The 16612-nt window shown below is 43.5% G+C and overlaps 1 long non-coding RNA gene across 1 annotated transcript in view; it reads left to right on the top strand.

The window, feature by feature from the left end:
* LOC136389121 (uncharacterized) overlaps positions 1 to 15966 on the top strand; it is a 52678-nt gene extending 36712 nt beyond the window's left edge. Inside the window, exons 2-3 of the long non-coding RNA XR_010748273.1 lie at positions 10594 to 10726; positions 14060 to 15966. This is a non-coding gene — a long non-coding RNA (uncharacterized lncRNA). The remainder of the gene's footprint in view (positions 1 to 10593; positions 10727 to 14059) is intronic.
* Positions 15967 to 16612: the final 646 nt, after the last annotated feature.

The following is a 16612-nucleotide window of genomic DNA, read 5'->3' as shown; positions in this document are numbered from 1 at the left end:
CCTTGCCTTTGGGTTGAAAGATATTCTCAGCATATAGAATCTTTGATTGGCGGGGATGTTTTTCTTTCAGTGCTGCAACCCAGTCTTATTACCTGCGTTGTGTGGAAGGAGAACTCTGCTGTCCCCCCATTAGTATAATGAGACATTTTATTCCCCTCTGGCTGGTTTTTAAAACTTTTTCGAGGAATTGGATGACGACTTCCTTTGATGCCTCTTTCTTCATGACTTTGGACATGATTATGAGAAGCTGCTTAAATCTGTGTGCTAATGGTTTTCCTCTAAGTTGGAATTATTTTGATCATATTTTTTCAAGTCATTTTTCTGACCCCCAAGCCCTCTTTCGGGGAGTCTAACACAGCGAAGGTTCTATGAAGTTGTTTGTGTCTCACTGATGCTTTTTCTTTCCTTTGATTTTTGAAAAAATCTCTCTTGTTTTTGTTTTGTTTTTTTTTTCATTTTGGATAGTTTCTATGCCTTCAAGTTTTCTGTTTATATACTTTTTAAAAAACAAATTGTACTTTGTTCTATGGGAGTCTAAGGAGAGAGGCTATTTTTTCTGAAGTCCTATAACTAAAAAAGCCTTTTTTTTTTTTTTTTTTTTTTTAATAATTTCTACTAGTGCCAATTGAATAATATAGGAGAAGGAAATAAATGATCACACAGCAAGACTCAGAAGATGACTTAAAGTTCACGTTGTCCCACATATATCCACTTGGGAGTATTTCTTTACTTTCTCAAACAAACCTGATGGGTATTCTTGTCAGAAGACTGACTGCAGCAAACAAGGGAAGATTGCCGCCTGGGTCTGCTCTGAAACCTGTCTATTCTTTTTGTAGTTCTAAATCTGCTAAGCTGCGCTTCGTGGTTATGGTTCTGGGTAAAGGGCTCTGCTGTCATTCTGTCTCCGAGGCAACGCCGCTGTCTCCTTGTCCCAGGACTGAGACCCAGAGTGTAGCAGCAGTAGAGACGGTGGAAAGAGGACAGAGCATCAGGACAGACGGACTGAGGAGAGGGTCAAGGAGGCGGAAATGATGGCGGACTATGACATCACTGAAGGGAACAGAGAACTTCCAGAGTGAGGGATTGATTAACCCTCACCAAGTGCCGCTGACAGGTCCCATGATATGAGCCCTGAGCATTTGCCATGGATGTTTAGGTCTGTGTTGACACAGTCAGCTTTCACACACGGAGTCATCGTCATTCTAGAAGAGCAAACACATGACACAGAGAGTTCAGAAGGAGAGGAAGATGTGTTCTCCCACTGAGACAGAGTGCGTGAGTGTGTGCGCACGCACGTGTGTGTCCAGACAGTCACCAGCTACAGAATTATGGATCACCATTTCAAACCACTCCATATAGTCTTAACTTGATCCGTGGAAATACTTTTATGCGGACCGTATCAACAGATGTAGATTTTAGAGCAAAAAAACAGTTTTACTCACTTCTGGCACTTTGGAAAAAATAAGTTTGGTGCACACTGTTTTATGTCCCCGTGCCCACAGTTAACGTTTTTTTATTTTTTGAAGTTGGAAACTGGGAGGCAGTCAGACAGACTCCCGCCTGTGCCCAACCGAGATCCACCCGGCATGCCCACCATCTGGGGGCGATGCTCTGACCATCTGCGGTGTTGCTCTGTTGCAACCTGAGCCATTCTAGTGCCTGAGGCAGAGGCCACAGAGCCATCCTCAGCGCCTGGGCCAACTTTGCTCCAATGGAGCCTCGGCTGCAGGAGGGGAAGAGAGAGACAGAGAGGAAGGAGAGGGGGAGGGGTGGAGAAGCAGATGGGTGCTTCTCCTGTGTGCCCTGGCCGGGAATCGAACCCAGGACTCCTGCACGCCAGGCCGATGCTCTACCACTGAGCCAACTGGCCAGGGCCCCCAGTTAACTTATTGATGTCACTCTGTACGTCTCGCCTGTTTACCTGCTGGTGTCCCAGCACCTTCCACATGAAGGAGTCAAAGGGGAGAGATGTTGAGCTATGGGAATAACCACAAACCTCTCAGGTTGTGAGACTATTGTGTGTAAAATTGTCAGTGTGTTCACGGTGGTTAGAGAAACCTATTTCAATGTAAACACTTCCCTCACCATCTCCTCCCCTCATAATAATTACCATGTCTGCATGGGAGAAAAGAAAGGGAAAAAAATCACAAGGATAATCTATAAGTCGTCTGAGATACTATTACTCTCAACCCCCACCCCCACACAATCATAAAAACACATTGGAAGGTGCAACAATACAGTTCGATTTTTCAGAGAAATAACGATTGGAATGGAATTTTTGAGTTTCCCAGGAACCGTGTTTGCCTGTCTTCTGCCACAACTCATCAAAGAGAAAGTCAGGGGCTTGGTCCCATTCATATTTCTGCAAGCAAAGCAAACGCACTTTTCCTGTCGCCTCCCTGGCACTGCTGGGGTTTACTAGTTCATCTTTTTAACTTGATGGATTTCAGTGAGAGAGGATGGGGGAGAGTGAGAGAGAAATATTGATCTGTTCCTGTATGTGCCCTGACCAGGAGTCGAACCTGCAACCTCTGCACTTCTGACCAGCTGAGCTATCTGGCGAGGGCTACCATTTTCTTTGATGTCCATGGAACGTGAGCTACTTACTGCTGTTGGAAATCCCTAACCAACGTAACTCGTAGGTCAGTGGGGGCTGAGGGGCCAAGTCCGCTGTGAGGCGTAGTGTCCCAGAGAGCCTGTCCCCAACCAGCTAGACGATTCACGGGCTCCATGCTGGAGTGCCATTTTCTTTCCTGCCCGTTGTTCCTGTGTGCACTCTGGGCTGGCCTTCCGGAGTGTGGAGGAGGGTTTGCTGGTTCCTGACTACAGGTCAGCCAGGTGGATGCAGCAGGGTACAGAGACGGGCACAGAAGGGGAATATAGCAGGACTCCAGTCCCCGGTCAGCAAAGTATGCATGGTCTGCACACCCCCGGGACACTGGGCAGCCCGGTTTACCTGAGCAGCATGTTGTGTGGGTGTTCTGAGTGGCAATGCTTCCCTGGGGACCTGCAGGAACACGCTCTCTCTCCCCCTGAGGACAGATGACACCAGCTCCATGAGGAGGGGGCTCCCCGCCAGGCATCACGTTTGCAATCTCAGGGGCAGCAGCAAGGTTTCCTTTCTTTGAAATTTGTACTTTATTCAAATTCAACCACTGTCAAGTAACACAGAGAACTAAATACATTATTCTACAGTGAAACTTAAATGAACATTGTTTTATAGTCACCAAGGCACATGAACTGCTTTATTTAATAGTTCACACTGGGCAGAGACTTCAAAGCTGTAACTTGGCCTGGAGTTTCAGTGGTCAGTGTAGAGACGCCCTGCGATGTGTGGCAACATCAGCAAATGTAATTCTCGGTGTGGTTGATAAAATAACCGAATTGCTTTTTAAATTCTGAGTTATCAAGCGCATACTTTCAAAGCACATGCTTCCTGACGGGGGACACTGAATATGGAAATAAAAGGGTATTTATCCATTTGCCTGAGGGCTTCAAAGTCCAGCGGCTGAGAGATATTTTCTTAATGTAAAAATACGGAGTTACAAAACTAAATAATATATTAGAGGCACCTGGGCAAGTATGAGGCTGTCAGGAGAGGGTTGCAATTACTAGTGAAACTGTAGCTGAGTCTTACTGGCTTTTACCGGGTGAGACACGGAGAAGGGGGGAAGGCTGTCAGGTAGGAGGGGCCCGGGATGGAAAACTCTTGGAATTGGGGGTCATTAAAGGGCACATACACGACTTGATGCAGAAGAAGGAAAGTGTGACTGTTGGTTTTAGGGGAGATGAGATTAGTGGGCAGGCAGAGGAGGGATACTGCATCTAATTTATTAAAAAAAAAAAGCAGCAAAGAGTATCGAAGCAGGTCGAGCCAGTGAGGAGCACGACGAATTCTCCATTTTCAAAGAAATGACGTTAGCATCATGGGGCGAACAAGCTAGGAGAACCCTCGGCCCCGGCAGTTCGACGTGAGAATTGTAATAGAGTTTTTCGCTGGCGTTTGTATATTGAAGACAACATACTTGGCTCTACGGAAAAGGCTAGCAGGCATCCCCAAACTATGGCCCATGGTCCGCAATGTGGCCCCCTGAGGCCATTTATCCGGCCCCCACCGCACTTCTAGAAGGGGCACCTCTTTCATTAGTGGTCAGTGAGAGGAGCACTGTATGTGGTGGCCCTCCAATGGTCTGGGGGACAGTGAACTGGCCCCCTGTGTAAAAAGTTTGGGGACCCCTGGTAGGATAGTAGGAGGGACCTCTAGCCGTCTCTGTTTCCCTTGCTCAAACCTGCCTGGAGTCGGAGGGTGGACATTCAGGGCCCAGCGATAATTGCCCGGGTCCTCGTGAGCCTAACAAGTCAGTGCCACGTTCTGTGCCCCCTCCGAGGGCGAGGGGCCATGCCGCCCGGGGGGCCACCCGCGTGACTCCTGAGTGCCGCACAGATGGTCAAGCTCATGCTCTGTGTTGTTCACGGCTCTCCCCACCTACTGAGTGAACACGTACGTGGACCGTGTGATGTGGGTCCTTTAATAGCTTGACTTTTGTCACCCTCTCCTGACCGCTCTTCCGCCCAACTCAGCAAGACCAGCTTTAATTCTTAGAAAAACGTGAAGACATGTGATGGTCGCGGGCCCTAGCAACAAATGGGATGAATGTTACACACGACTCAGCCTGGGGGCGACGCCTGACATGCATCCAAGCCAGCACTACGTTTAAAAATAGTTCCTTCAACTATAAAAAACCCCGAATAGCCAAAGCAATCCTAAAGAAAAAGAATGAAGCTGGGGGCATTTCAATACCTGACTTCAAACTCTATTATAGGGCCACGACAATCAAAACAGCATGGTATTGGCAGAAAAATAGACACTCAGACCAATGGAACAGAATAGAAAGTCCAGAAATAAAACCACATATATATAGTCAAATAATTTTTGATAAAGGGGCCAACAACACACAATGGAGAAAAGAAAGCCTCTTCAATAAATGGTGCTGGGAAAACTGGAAAGCCACATGCAAAAGAATGAAACTGGACTACAGTCTCTCCCCCTGTACAAAAATTAACTCAAAATGGATCAAAGATCTAAACATAAGACCTGAAACAATTAAGTACATAGAAGAAGACATAGGTACTCAACTCAGGGACCTGGGTTTTAAAGAGCATTTTATGAATTTGACTCCAATGGCAAGAGAAGTGAAGGCAAAAATTAATGAATGGGACTACATCAGACTAAGAAGTTTTTGCTCAGCAAGAGAAACTGATAACAAAATAAACAGAAAGCCAACTAAATGGGAAATGATTTTTTCAAACGACAGCTCAGATAAGGGCCTAATATCCAAAATATACAAAGAACTCATAAAACTCAACAACAAACAAACAAACAATCCAATAAAAAAATGGGAAGAGGATATGAATAGACACTTCTCCCAGGAAGAAATACAAATGGCCAACAGATATATGAAAAGATGCTCATCTTCTTTAGCTATTAGAGAAATGCAAATCAAAACGGCAATGAGATACCACCTCACACCTGTTCGATTAGCTGTTATTAGCAAGTCAGGTAACAGCAAATGTTGGAGAGGCTGTGGAGAAAAAGGAACCCTCATACACTGTTGGTGGGAATGTAAAGTAGTACAACCATTATGGAAGAAAGTATGGTGGTTCCTCAAAAAACTGAAAATAGAACTACCTTATGACCCAGCAATCCCTCTACTGGGTATATATCCCAAAAACTCAGAAACATTGATACGTAAAGACACATGCAGCCCCATGTTTATTGCAGCATTGTTCACAGTGGCCAGGACATGGAAACAACCAAAAAGCCCATCAATAGATGACTGGATAAAGAAGATGTGGCACATATACACTATGGAATACTACTCAGCCATAAGAAATGATGACATCGGAACATTTACAGCAAAATGGTGGGATCTTGATAACATGATACGAAGCGAAATAAGTAAATCAGAAAAAACCAGGAACTGTATTATTCCATACGTAGGTGGGACATAATAGTGAAACTAAGAGACATTTATAAGAGTGTGGTGGTTACGGGGGGGGAGGGGGGAATGGGAGAGGGATAGGGGGAGGGGAGGGGCACAAAGAAAACAAGATAGAAGGTGACAGAGGACAATCTGACTTTGGGTGGTGGGTATGCAACATAATTGAACGACAAGATAACCTGGACTTGTTATCTTTGAATATATGTATCCTGATTTATTGATGTCACCCCATTAAAAAAATAAAACTATAAAAAAAAAAAAAAAAAAAAAAAATAGTTCCTTCAAGAACAGTGAAACGTGCAGTCAAGGTGGCAGGCGTGTCTACTCTAGTGCTGAGGTTCTATTTTGTTTACTTCTTGTGGACTCACTTCTCTAACCCATGTTTAGTCTATAAAGCAAACAAGGCTGTCTCCTCAGAAAATATATGTGTGTGAATTAGAGTATCTGAAGAACAGATCATTATCCGTAAGACGTGTCAATATCCTCGGGTTTGTAAAATAGAGCCATAAGGGACGGTCTTCGTTTCTGCCACGGTATTTTGGCCTCTAGCATTTCCTTCTGGTTCTTTCTCAGGATTTCCACCTCCTCTGTGTGCCTTGTCCATCTGTCCCTGCTCGCTGTCTGCCTGCTTATCCATGAGCACCCAGAGCGTGTTCATTGTTGTTGTTTTCTGTTCCTGGACCAATAATGCCAACATCCCTGCCATGTTTGGTTCTGAGGTGTGCTCCCTTGCCTCCAGTTGTGGGTTCTGCCTGTGGTGTGCCTCGCAGCTGTTTTCTGATAGTGGACACGAGGTGCCAGGGACGCTGTGACTGGCTTAGTGCTGTGGGGAGCAGTCCGGAGGGGGAGCCTCCTCTGGAATTGTGAGGACATCTGTCTTCCTGAGCCTCACCTCTGGTCTGTGGGTCTGACAGATGTGTCTCCTTCCCTGCTCCTCCGCAGGTGGGATAGAAGGGCCAGACGCCTCTGGCCGGGTGCCCTCCTAGGTGAGAGAGGTTCTGATAAAAGCCCAGCAGATGTGGCTCTGGCTGGTTTCTCCTGAGAATGGTCTATCTCAGGTGTCCCGCCTCCCTCTCCTGCTCAGCTAGGGGGGTGCTTCTCCCGTGTGTTTACTGCGGAGGCCGGGGTGGGTGGGGTAGGGCGAGGCTGTCCACCTCACAGCACTGGGGTCCCCATGACTGCCCCAGGAGCTGTCTGTCCCTGCGCTTGTCTCCACGGAGCCCCCAGCTGTCCCCCCAGGTCAGCTCTGCCTGTGTGCCTCCGGGTGCTGGTCCTGCCGCCTCCTGCAGGGTCTCCTGGTGAGTCCCTCCCTTGTGTCCCTGGGTCACTCCAGCCGTGCAGCTGTGGCCCTGTTTCTCGTCTCTCTCTCTCTCTCTCTCTCTCTCTCTCTCTCTCTTCCTAGAAAAAGGGCTGTTGTGTCTCAGTCCCTTGGCTTTTGACCTGTTGGACGGAGGGGTCACTTCCCAGCTCCTTGTATGAGGAACCAGAGACCAGAGTCATCCTTGTTTTCTTCCTTTCTTAGTATTTCCGTCCCCGCTGACCTCACCCAGGTGGCCCTGCGTGTTCCACTGTCCGTCAGGACCCTTGGCATTGTCCTCAGCGTCTGTAGCGGCCCCTGGTCTGGTCATCCGGCACCTGCTGTGTCCGCTTCTCAGGCGTGCTCAGTCCCTTCCCTGCCTTTCTCACTGCTCCCTTCCTGCTGGAAGGTGTGTGTGCGACCAGGTGACGGCCCTGCTGTCAACACGCCTGTGAGCCTGTGGTCCTGGCGGGGGAGCCTGTGACCTGACTGTGAACTTCCCCGGGGCCTCTCAGGAGGAGCGAGTGGGCTCTTCCTCCGTGTGTGTGTGTGTGTGTGTGTGTGTGTGTGTGTGAGTGTCATTACCTCTGGTATTTACCGGGGGAACCTGGTCAGTCTCTGGGAGTAAAAGTCTCAAAGTGGGGGCCCTGGTATTTGAAACTCCCCAGCATGTCCCTGCTGTGCTTCCAGCAGCCTCCCAGTTACAGCTGACTCCCCCCTCTCAGCCTGCTCATTGCGGGCGCTGCTGCTCTGTGTGGCTGTGACTCTGCATCCCCCATCTGTCTGTCTTGTTCTGGGACAGTGGGTACCCTGTGCCCTCAGTCCTCTTAAGGAGCTAAGAAGAGTTATAGGTGTTTCCATTTTTTCAACTTTGAACTAGTTAGGATGGGACTGTGACTTCCACGCCCCTTACTTGACTGACTGGCAACCAGAACTCACTATTTTTAGTGTGTGTTTTACTGATTTTAGAGAGAGGGTGGGAGAGAGCAAAAGAGAGAGAGAGAGAGACAGAAACATCTGTTCCTCTCTGTGCCCTGACCGGGGATTGAACCGGCAGCTTCTGCGCTTCAAGACGTTGCTAGGCAACTGAGCTATCTTCCCAGGGCACGTAGTTTATTTATTTATTTTTTAATTGGAGGAAATAATAGTTAGTTTGAACATTGTAAGAAAACATACAGCACAGAAGGAACATCTGGTGAGTCAAGAGAATCCTTGAACTAAATATTCAAGTGGTGACATGAGGTGGTCCTCGGGTACGAGTTGGGTCTATTAATTCACACCGACTCTTTAGAAGTCATCACAGTATCAGCTTCATTGGTCATGCTTTTGGAATGGTCCCCCCCCCCCCCCCCGAGACTTAAATACTGAAATCTATTGTGGGACCTCCATTCTCTACGTAAAAATGGTTGCCCAAAAGAACCTGTGGATCAATTATTGTTTTCTTATTACTGTCAAAGCAAACTACTTGTTTATTTACACAAACTATTTTCTCCTCTGGGAAAATTAGAATTGGAAAACACATTTGTAACGTCATCTTCTCTTTTCGAATCATTTTGTGATAGAAAGAATGAGAGGGTGCTTTTTACTAACTGTTCTTGTGACAACCCACATTTCCCGTTAGCAGTTTGTTCAATTTTGAGAGTCCCAGCTCAATTTATTGAAGAACATTAACTCACACAGATAAACTCAATACTTAAAAGAAAGATTAGTTGGTTTTTAGACCTAAATTAGGGATGTCTGACTTACATTCCTAATTTATAATTTCATAGAAAAAGAAATAAGTATTTTTTTTAATTGAGGGTATTGAAAAAATGTTCCTGTGAAAACAGAGTTCTGTCATTTATTTTATCCTGTGTACAAAATATAAAAATATTTTGAGCAATAACAACACGGCCATCAATGCATTTTTTTTTTCTTTACAAGTTGGGTGCTATAATTGGGGGAAATGTAAAACAACACTCAATTTATTGCTGAGCAGCCTTCTCTCGACAGCACGAATTCAAAAACCTGCCGGAACCATATTGTAGGAAAATGACGCAGGAATTAATTAAAAGAGAGCAAGACAAGAATAAAGGGGGTGGAGAAACGAACATTTTTAATAACACCAAACTCCGTCATGTGTCCTGGATTCCCGCCGTGGGAAGGAGGATTGCTTTCTTCTTTGTGAGAAATAAAACACATGTTCTCATTTTATTTATGACATCGTTCAAAAGCGAGGCGTGGTTCACAGTCTGCATCCCGGACAGTTTTATCCCTCATAGGGAATGTTGACTAAAAACGTGCTCTCTGTCTCCTCAGAATTCCGGGAAGGACTGAGAGCAGGACTTGTCCTTCAAATGTGTTTCTGACACATAATTCTTCACGTCTGTGTTCGTGCTCTGGGTTGCCTTGATCAAACATAACGCTGAGAACAATCTGCAAGGCTGAAAATGCGGTCTGAAGATGTGTACTGAGGGTTTGGAAAGCTGCCAGTGAAAGGTGTGCTCTTGGAGTCCCGAGTCTCTGTGGACTCCAGAGAGCGGGAAGAGGGGAGTAGAGATTGGGAGACGCTTTCCCAGAGGAAGGTGTCCCCTGAGGTGCCCGCAGCTTGACCAGCTGTGCTGGGGGGAGCAGAGGGTACCGACAGGCTTGAGTCAGGGACGTTTGAGTCTCAAGTCCACTCGGGAGGATGGCCTCTGGCCAACAAACACCCTGGGTTTTAGTTGGGCCCCTTGTGGTGCAGGCCAACTAGAAGTAGAATAACTTTTCTGGGTCAAAAGCCCAGATGGAAACGCTCTCAGTTTCTTTTTGAATTCAGGCACAGCTGGTGTCTCTCAACAGAGCAACCAGGCAGGAGAAAAGAAAATGGTGTTGGGAAACATCACTGGAGGACCAGACGTCCTCACCTGTGGAAGGAGGGGGCTAGTTTGTTTTCCGCTGCAGGCAGGGTGGTTGTATCGTGTGAGGGGGACTGGGGACCTTCTTCTTGTCTTGTCTGCCTGTGAAGTCCAGTTTACAGAGGTGCCTATCGGTGTCAGGTTGATGTGGCGTGGACTTGTGCTGGTCACTTTTCTGTGTCAACATGACCAGGTCACTTTTCTGTGTCAGGCAATCTGGCTACATGTTATTTCTGGGTGTGTCTGTGGGGTTGGTGCTGGTGAGCATACTGCTGTCCCCAGTGGAGGTGGGCCTCATCCAATCCACTGGAGACCCAAACTAAACAAACAGATGGAATTTCCCCTCTCTCTGACTGATTGCTTATCTACCTTCTGCCCTTGGCCGGCAACTGACCTCTTCGGTACCTCTGGCTCTCAGGCCTTTGGACTCGAACTGAAATCACACCACCGGCTGTCCTGGGTATCCTGCTGCTGAGGAGATGGCTGACCATGGACGCCTCAGCCTCCATAGTCACGTGGATCAGTTCCTCACGTTAAATGTCGTATGTAAGGTGAGTAAGTACACAGACACCTCTATTCCATATGTTGTTTCCCTGCAATCACTGCCCTGATGGTATCTGCGAGTGTGTGTGTGTGTGTCTGTGTGTGTTAGTGTGTGTGTTTAAACACAGGCAGAGAGGTGGACAGACCCACTGACAAGGAGCTAAAACACAGCAGAAGTCAACAACAGCTGTATTTACAACTTTTAAGAAAAAGTTGTACATTTTGACTCCTTATTTTCCCAAGATATATATATTTTTAGAGATTCATATACAATGTCTCAGAAAAATATCATCTTCATTTTTAAAAGGAAAATTGGGTGAAAGGTATGTTTACCTGAGAAACTTCATTGATCATCATACCGTGAGGAAGACAAAATTTGTGTATACCATTCATTATTATGGAGAAACGCAGAAGACCTCAAGAACTGTTCTGGTGCTGTCTTCTAATGATTTAGAAAATATTGCGTTGTCTCTATTCAAATACCTTCCTGGAAAGACTAGGAATCAGTTACTTACACTTTTGTCAGATGCTTTTTCTGCACCTGTTGAGAGAGCACTGTGATTTCTAGTCTTCATTCTATTGCTGGGGTGCATCATGTTGGGTGAACTGCCTGTGTCGAGTCATCTTTGCACTCCAGGGATGACCCCCGTTGGCTGATCATGGTGTGTGATCATGGAAGGGTCAGGCTGGACTTGGTCTGTTACTGCTTTGTTGAAGAATTTTGCGTCTGTGTTCAACAGGGTCGTTGGCTTGGGCTTATCCTTCCTGGAGTGTTGGTGTCTGGCTTTGTAATCGGGGGATGCTGGCCCCACAAAAGGGGTTTGAAGTGGCTCATTTTGCTGTTCTTTCAGAAGCGTTTAACCCGTATATGCCTCACGTTCCATTATTGGGACGGTAGTGACTTTATTTCTATCCTGCTGCTCAAGGCCATGGCTGAGGTTTGATGTTTCACACGTGTCTGCCTCCTGAGCGTACATGTTGTCACGTGGTGCACAGAATCAGTCATGGCTGCAGATCCTGGCATGCTAGAAGCTGGTCAAAAAGCAATTTGAGTTTTTGGAAAAATTTTGAAGAACCTGAATTTCAAAAATTTCAACCTCTGGCATCAATGGGTTAAGAAGGGTTGGAATCCATTGTTCTTCAAATGTCTGGAGGCATTCCTGTGAAGCCATCAGGTGCAGGGCTTTCCAGTGTGGAGAGGTTTCTGATTACCTGGTCTGTCTCCATGGGATGGATCTGTTCAGGCTTTCATTCCTTCATGAGTCAGTGGCGGGAGGTTGTGGGCTTCCAGAAATCTGTTTTCATTTCCTCTACGTGGTCCTGTGTATTGGTGTATGATTATCATCAATGGTTCCTTATCATCATTGTTATTTCTCTGCCATCTGCTGTAATGTCTCTTGTTAAATTTTTGATATTTATCTGAATGTTTTCCTTTTTCTTCTTAGTTCAACTAAGGCTCTGTCACTTTTGTTTGTCCTCTCAAAAAAAACAAACAAACAAAAAACAAAAACCAACCAACTCTTAAATTTGTTGATTTATTTCCTTATTGTTTCTCTCTTCTCTATTTCATTGATTTCCTGCTAGAGTCTTTATTACTTTTTTCTTCTTCTAACGTTAGGCTTAACTTGATCTTTTCTCTAATTTCTTGAGGTTTAAAGTAAGTTTTTTTTTTCTTTTTGGGGGGATTTGTCTTCTTTTTCAATGTAGGCACTTATCACTGTAAACTTCCCTCCTAGAGCTGCTTTTGTTACATCCTGTAAGGTTTGTATACTGTGTGTCTTGCGTCTGCAAGATACTCTGTTGTGGGTCAACCACCTAAGATGGGTTCCTGCTTTGCTGCCTACTTACTCTTCTGCACTGGTGATTGGCTATTCTCTGTTGGCCTCAGTTTCTTCATCTTTAGAGTGGCGAAATGGTGCTCAAGGATTGCTATGGGGATGACACAAGCTCCGCCATCTCTGAGGACTCAAGCAGAGCAGGGGTCAGCATGAGCGCTCAGTATTGGTCACCCCACTCCTTCTGTCTATTGAAATGCAGCGATGTTTCCATGAGGATTGACTGGGAAGTGTTCACATGTTCAGTGGGCAGAAGGAACCCATAAACTGATGAAGTCTAAAACATAGAGAACTAGGTCTGAGAGTTTTGTGTGTAGAGATCAGGAGCAGTCAATTCCTCCATATGATCTGAGGACATGAATCAATTTTTTTTTTATTAAGTAAGAGGTGGGGAGGCAGAAAGACTCCCACATGTGCCCTGACTGGGACCCACCCAGCAAGCCCTCTATGGGATGATGCTCTGCCCATCGGGGGCCGCTGCTTGGCAACTAAGCTATTTTAGGGCCGGAGGTGAAGCCATGGAGCCATCCTTAGAACCCAGGACCAACTTGCTTGAACCATTTGAGCCTTGGCTACAGGAGGGGGAGAGAGAGAGGGAGAGAGAAAGAGAGAGAAAGGGAAGGGGGAAGGGTGGAGAAGCAGATGGTTGCTTCTCCTGTGTGCCCTGGCTGAGAATTAAACCCAAGACATCCGCACTCTAGGCCGGTGTTTCCCAATGTGGGGCCCACGCCCCACAGGGGGGCAATTCGATAGTTAAGGGGGGCAATTTGAAAATGGACTCGACACAACTTTAACTCTTTCGCCCTGGGCCATTTAAATGCAATGCTAGATATCGGTGCCAAATTTAACAAAAAATGCAATTCTTAAATAATTGCGGTAAATAATTATTAAGTATAATTTCGTTTGACGAGACCAAAATATCAACTGGGTGATTGGCGTCGTCAAGTAAACTTCGTCCTGGGTTCACTGCGGAGCGTGCCATCTGCCGCGGGGAACCCCGGACGTTTTAAAAACTCACTAAACAACGCAGTTATTCTCACCTAATTGGCCCATCGCAACTTCTGTAGTGTTTCACATCATTCAGTTGGTGTTAATTTCAAATAAGTGTCAGTCTAAACTGTTGTAAAAGCTCGTTGATTTAATAAATATACATATATATATTGTATAGATATAATTGGTAAGTATTTGATTTTATTTTTATCAATATTAAACTCTTTATTAAGTACTTCTTGCATCGGGGCTAGAAAGCACTAATATTTTATAAATATTATTGGGGCTATAATAGTGCATGCATGACAATTTTAATTTTAGAAGCATAACTTTCCAGAAAATTTTGTCAAGTGGAAAAAATATAGATACCTATTGATTTGTGGTGGTAGTGTAGTAAATGTGTTATATACATTTAAATAAATATGAATTTTTAGTATACGTTTATGTCACATTGAATATATTTTAACACATATTTTAATATTAGTTTTTAATTGATCTTATTTTTATTTCTTATAGCCCATAGTAAAATGAGTGGTGCAAGCAAGAAAAAAACTCATCAAAATTCGGAGGAATATTTAAAATTTGGGTTCATACCCGCTGTTCACGATGAGCGGATTCCTTTTTGTCTTTTATGCCAGCAATGCTTAACCAACGAATCAATGAAATGAGGTCATCTTGAGGCGCATTTGAAGGCAAAACATAGTGCTCATATTAATTCAGATTTGAGTTACTTTAAAACTTTAAAGAAAATTTTTGAAAAAAGAACAACATTAAAGTCTCTATTTACTGCTCATACTTCAACTAATAATCGTGTTCTTGAGGCTAGTTATCAAATTTCTTTATTCATCGCTAAAACTGGAGAAAATCCCACTATAGGAGAGAATTTAATAAAACCGTCAATATCAGCATTTCTTAAAACGGTTCTTGAAAAAGATGACAAAGATGTAAAAGCTATGCCACTCAGTGACAATACTGTTAGCAGAAGAATAGACAAAATGAGTGAGGATATTGAAAAACAACTTATTGAAAAGCTGAAAACAAGAAAATTCTCCTTGCAAATGGATGAATCAACTTTGAGAGACACTGAGGCAGTATTGATAACTTACGTAAGATATATTGATAAAGGACATTTTGCTGAAGAAATGTTGTTCTGTAAAATATTAGAAAGCACCACTACCTCCAAAGATATATATAATAAGCTAAAAAACTACTTAGATGTCAATGATATACCAATGAAAAATATAACATGTTGTGCTGCAGATGGTGCTCCCAATATGATGGGCAAGAAAAATGGCTGCTTAAAATTGATGAAAGATGAGAATCCAGAAATGATTCTTGTGCATTGTGTTATTCATAGGGAAAACTTGGTAGCTAAAAACATCTCACCTGTTCTGAATGAAGCATTACATACAATAATAAAGTGTGTTAATGCTATTAAAGTTAGTGCCAAATGTGAGCGTCTTCTCAAGCTATTTTGTGAAGAACAAAATGAATACCATGTGAGACTTTTACTTCATACTGAAGTAAGATGGCTATCTAAAGGAAACTGTTTGAAAAGATTTATGAAACTGTTTGATACTCTTAGTGATTTTTTAAGTGACAAACCTGAAATGAAGTATCTGTTAACAATAGATGGTAAAGCATTTGTGAGTTATTTAGCCGATATCTTTGAAAAACTAAATATATTAAATAAGCAACTTCAAGGAACAAATAAAACTCTTGTCGATGCAAAAGCAAAGATATTTGGTTTCATTACCAATATTGACTTATGTCAGAAACATATTAACAACAAAAACTTTAAACAGTTTCATTGGCTCCAAAAATGTGAAGTAACTGATACCGCTTTACTTGTTATTGTCAATCATTTGAATATTCTATCGGCTGATTTAAAAGAAAGATTTTCTGATTTAAAACAAACTGATTTCCCAACATGGATTATGCAGCCAATGTTAGTGGATTTGTCTGATGTATCAAATATGCAGTATCAAGAAGAACTAGCAGAATTGCAAAATGATGAGTCAGTTAAAGCTTTATTTAATATCAAAAGAGTGATGCCATGGCTTTGTGAGGAAACAGAAATCAAATACCCAAATTCAACCAAATATGCAAGAAAACTATTGCTACCGTTTCCATCTTCATTTTTAGCTGAATGTGGATTTAGTGCTGTAAATGATTTACTGGTAAAAAAAAGAAATCGGCTGGATATAACACAACGTGGAGACTTGAGACTAAAGCTAACCAAATTGGAACCTAATATAAAATCTCTGTGCAGCAAGCATCAAGTGCAAGGATCACACTAAATTAAAATAATAAATTAATATAGAAAAATCTGTATTAAAATTATTTGGAATTTAAATTTCTGTTTTTCATTATATGTTTTGAAATTTTACTTACTGTGTTTTGTTAACAATTTCATAGTGATTTCTTCCTAGAACCTATCATTTATGTTTATTAACTGAACAAATCAATTTTTTAATGTTAAAAATTATGTATGTTTCATGGGGGGGGGCATAAAAATTTTAGAAAGGTTAAGGTGGGGCATGGCACAGAAAAGGTTGGGAAACACTGCCCTAGGCTGACACTCTACAACTGAGCCAACCAGCCAGGGCTTGAATCAGTTTTATATCAGGACTTAAGGAACCTTCAGAGCCTCAGAATAAATTTAAATATTTATATCCAAGTTAATTAATAATCCATTTCTTAAGCTTACGTGCCTGGGGAAGTTTTCATGGAAGGGCTTTATCTACGTGAGTGTTCATTACAGCAATCAGCACTTTTTAGATGCGGAGCTCAGGCACAGTCCATGGGGATTAAACAGAAGAATGGGAGAGTTGAAAATAATATGCTTCTCATTGAATGAGAAGGTCTTTCTCATCAAGAGAAAGGATAGCATGAAATTCTAGTCTGCTCTAAATCTGCTAATATTATTTGGAAGATTAGATCTTAATTATTAATCCTTCTAATAATTATTATGCACTTTCAGACAGTTAAATAGCTAGGAATAACTGCTTTATTACCAGACTTTGCATATCTGAGTTAATCATATGAGCTAGCTATAAGTAAAAGAAT

Source organism: Saccopteryx leptura, chromosome 1 (assembly GCF_036850995.1).
Source record: "Saccopteryx leptura isolate mSacLep1 chromosome 1, mSacLep1_pri_phased_curated, whole genome shotgun sequence".
In the NCBI taxonomy this organism is placed as follows: domain Eukaryota; kingdom Metazoa; phylum Chordata; class Mammalia; order Chiroptera; family Emballonuridae; genus Saccopteryx; species Saccopteryx leptura.
The sequence above is the reverse complement of the archived record's forward strand: the minus strand, read 5'-3'. Positions and strand labels throughout refer to the sequence as shown.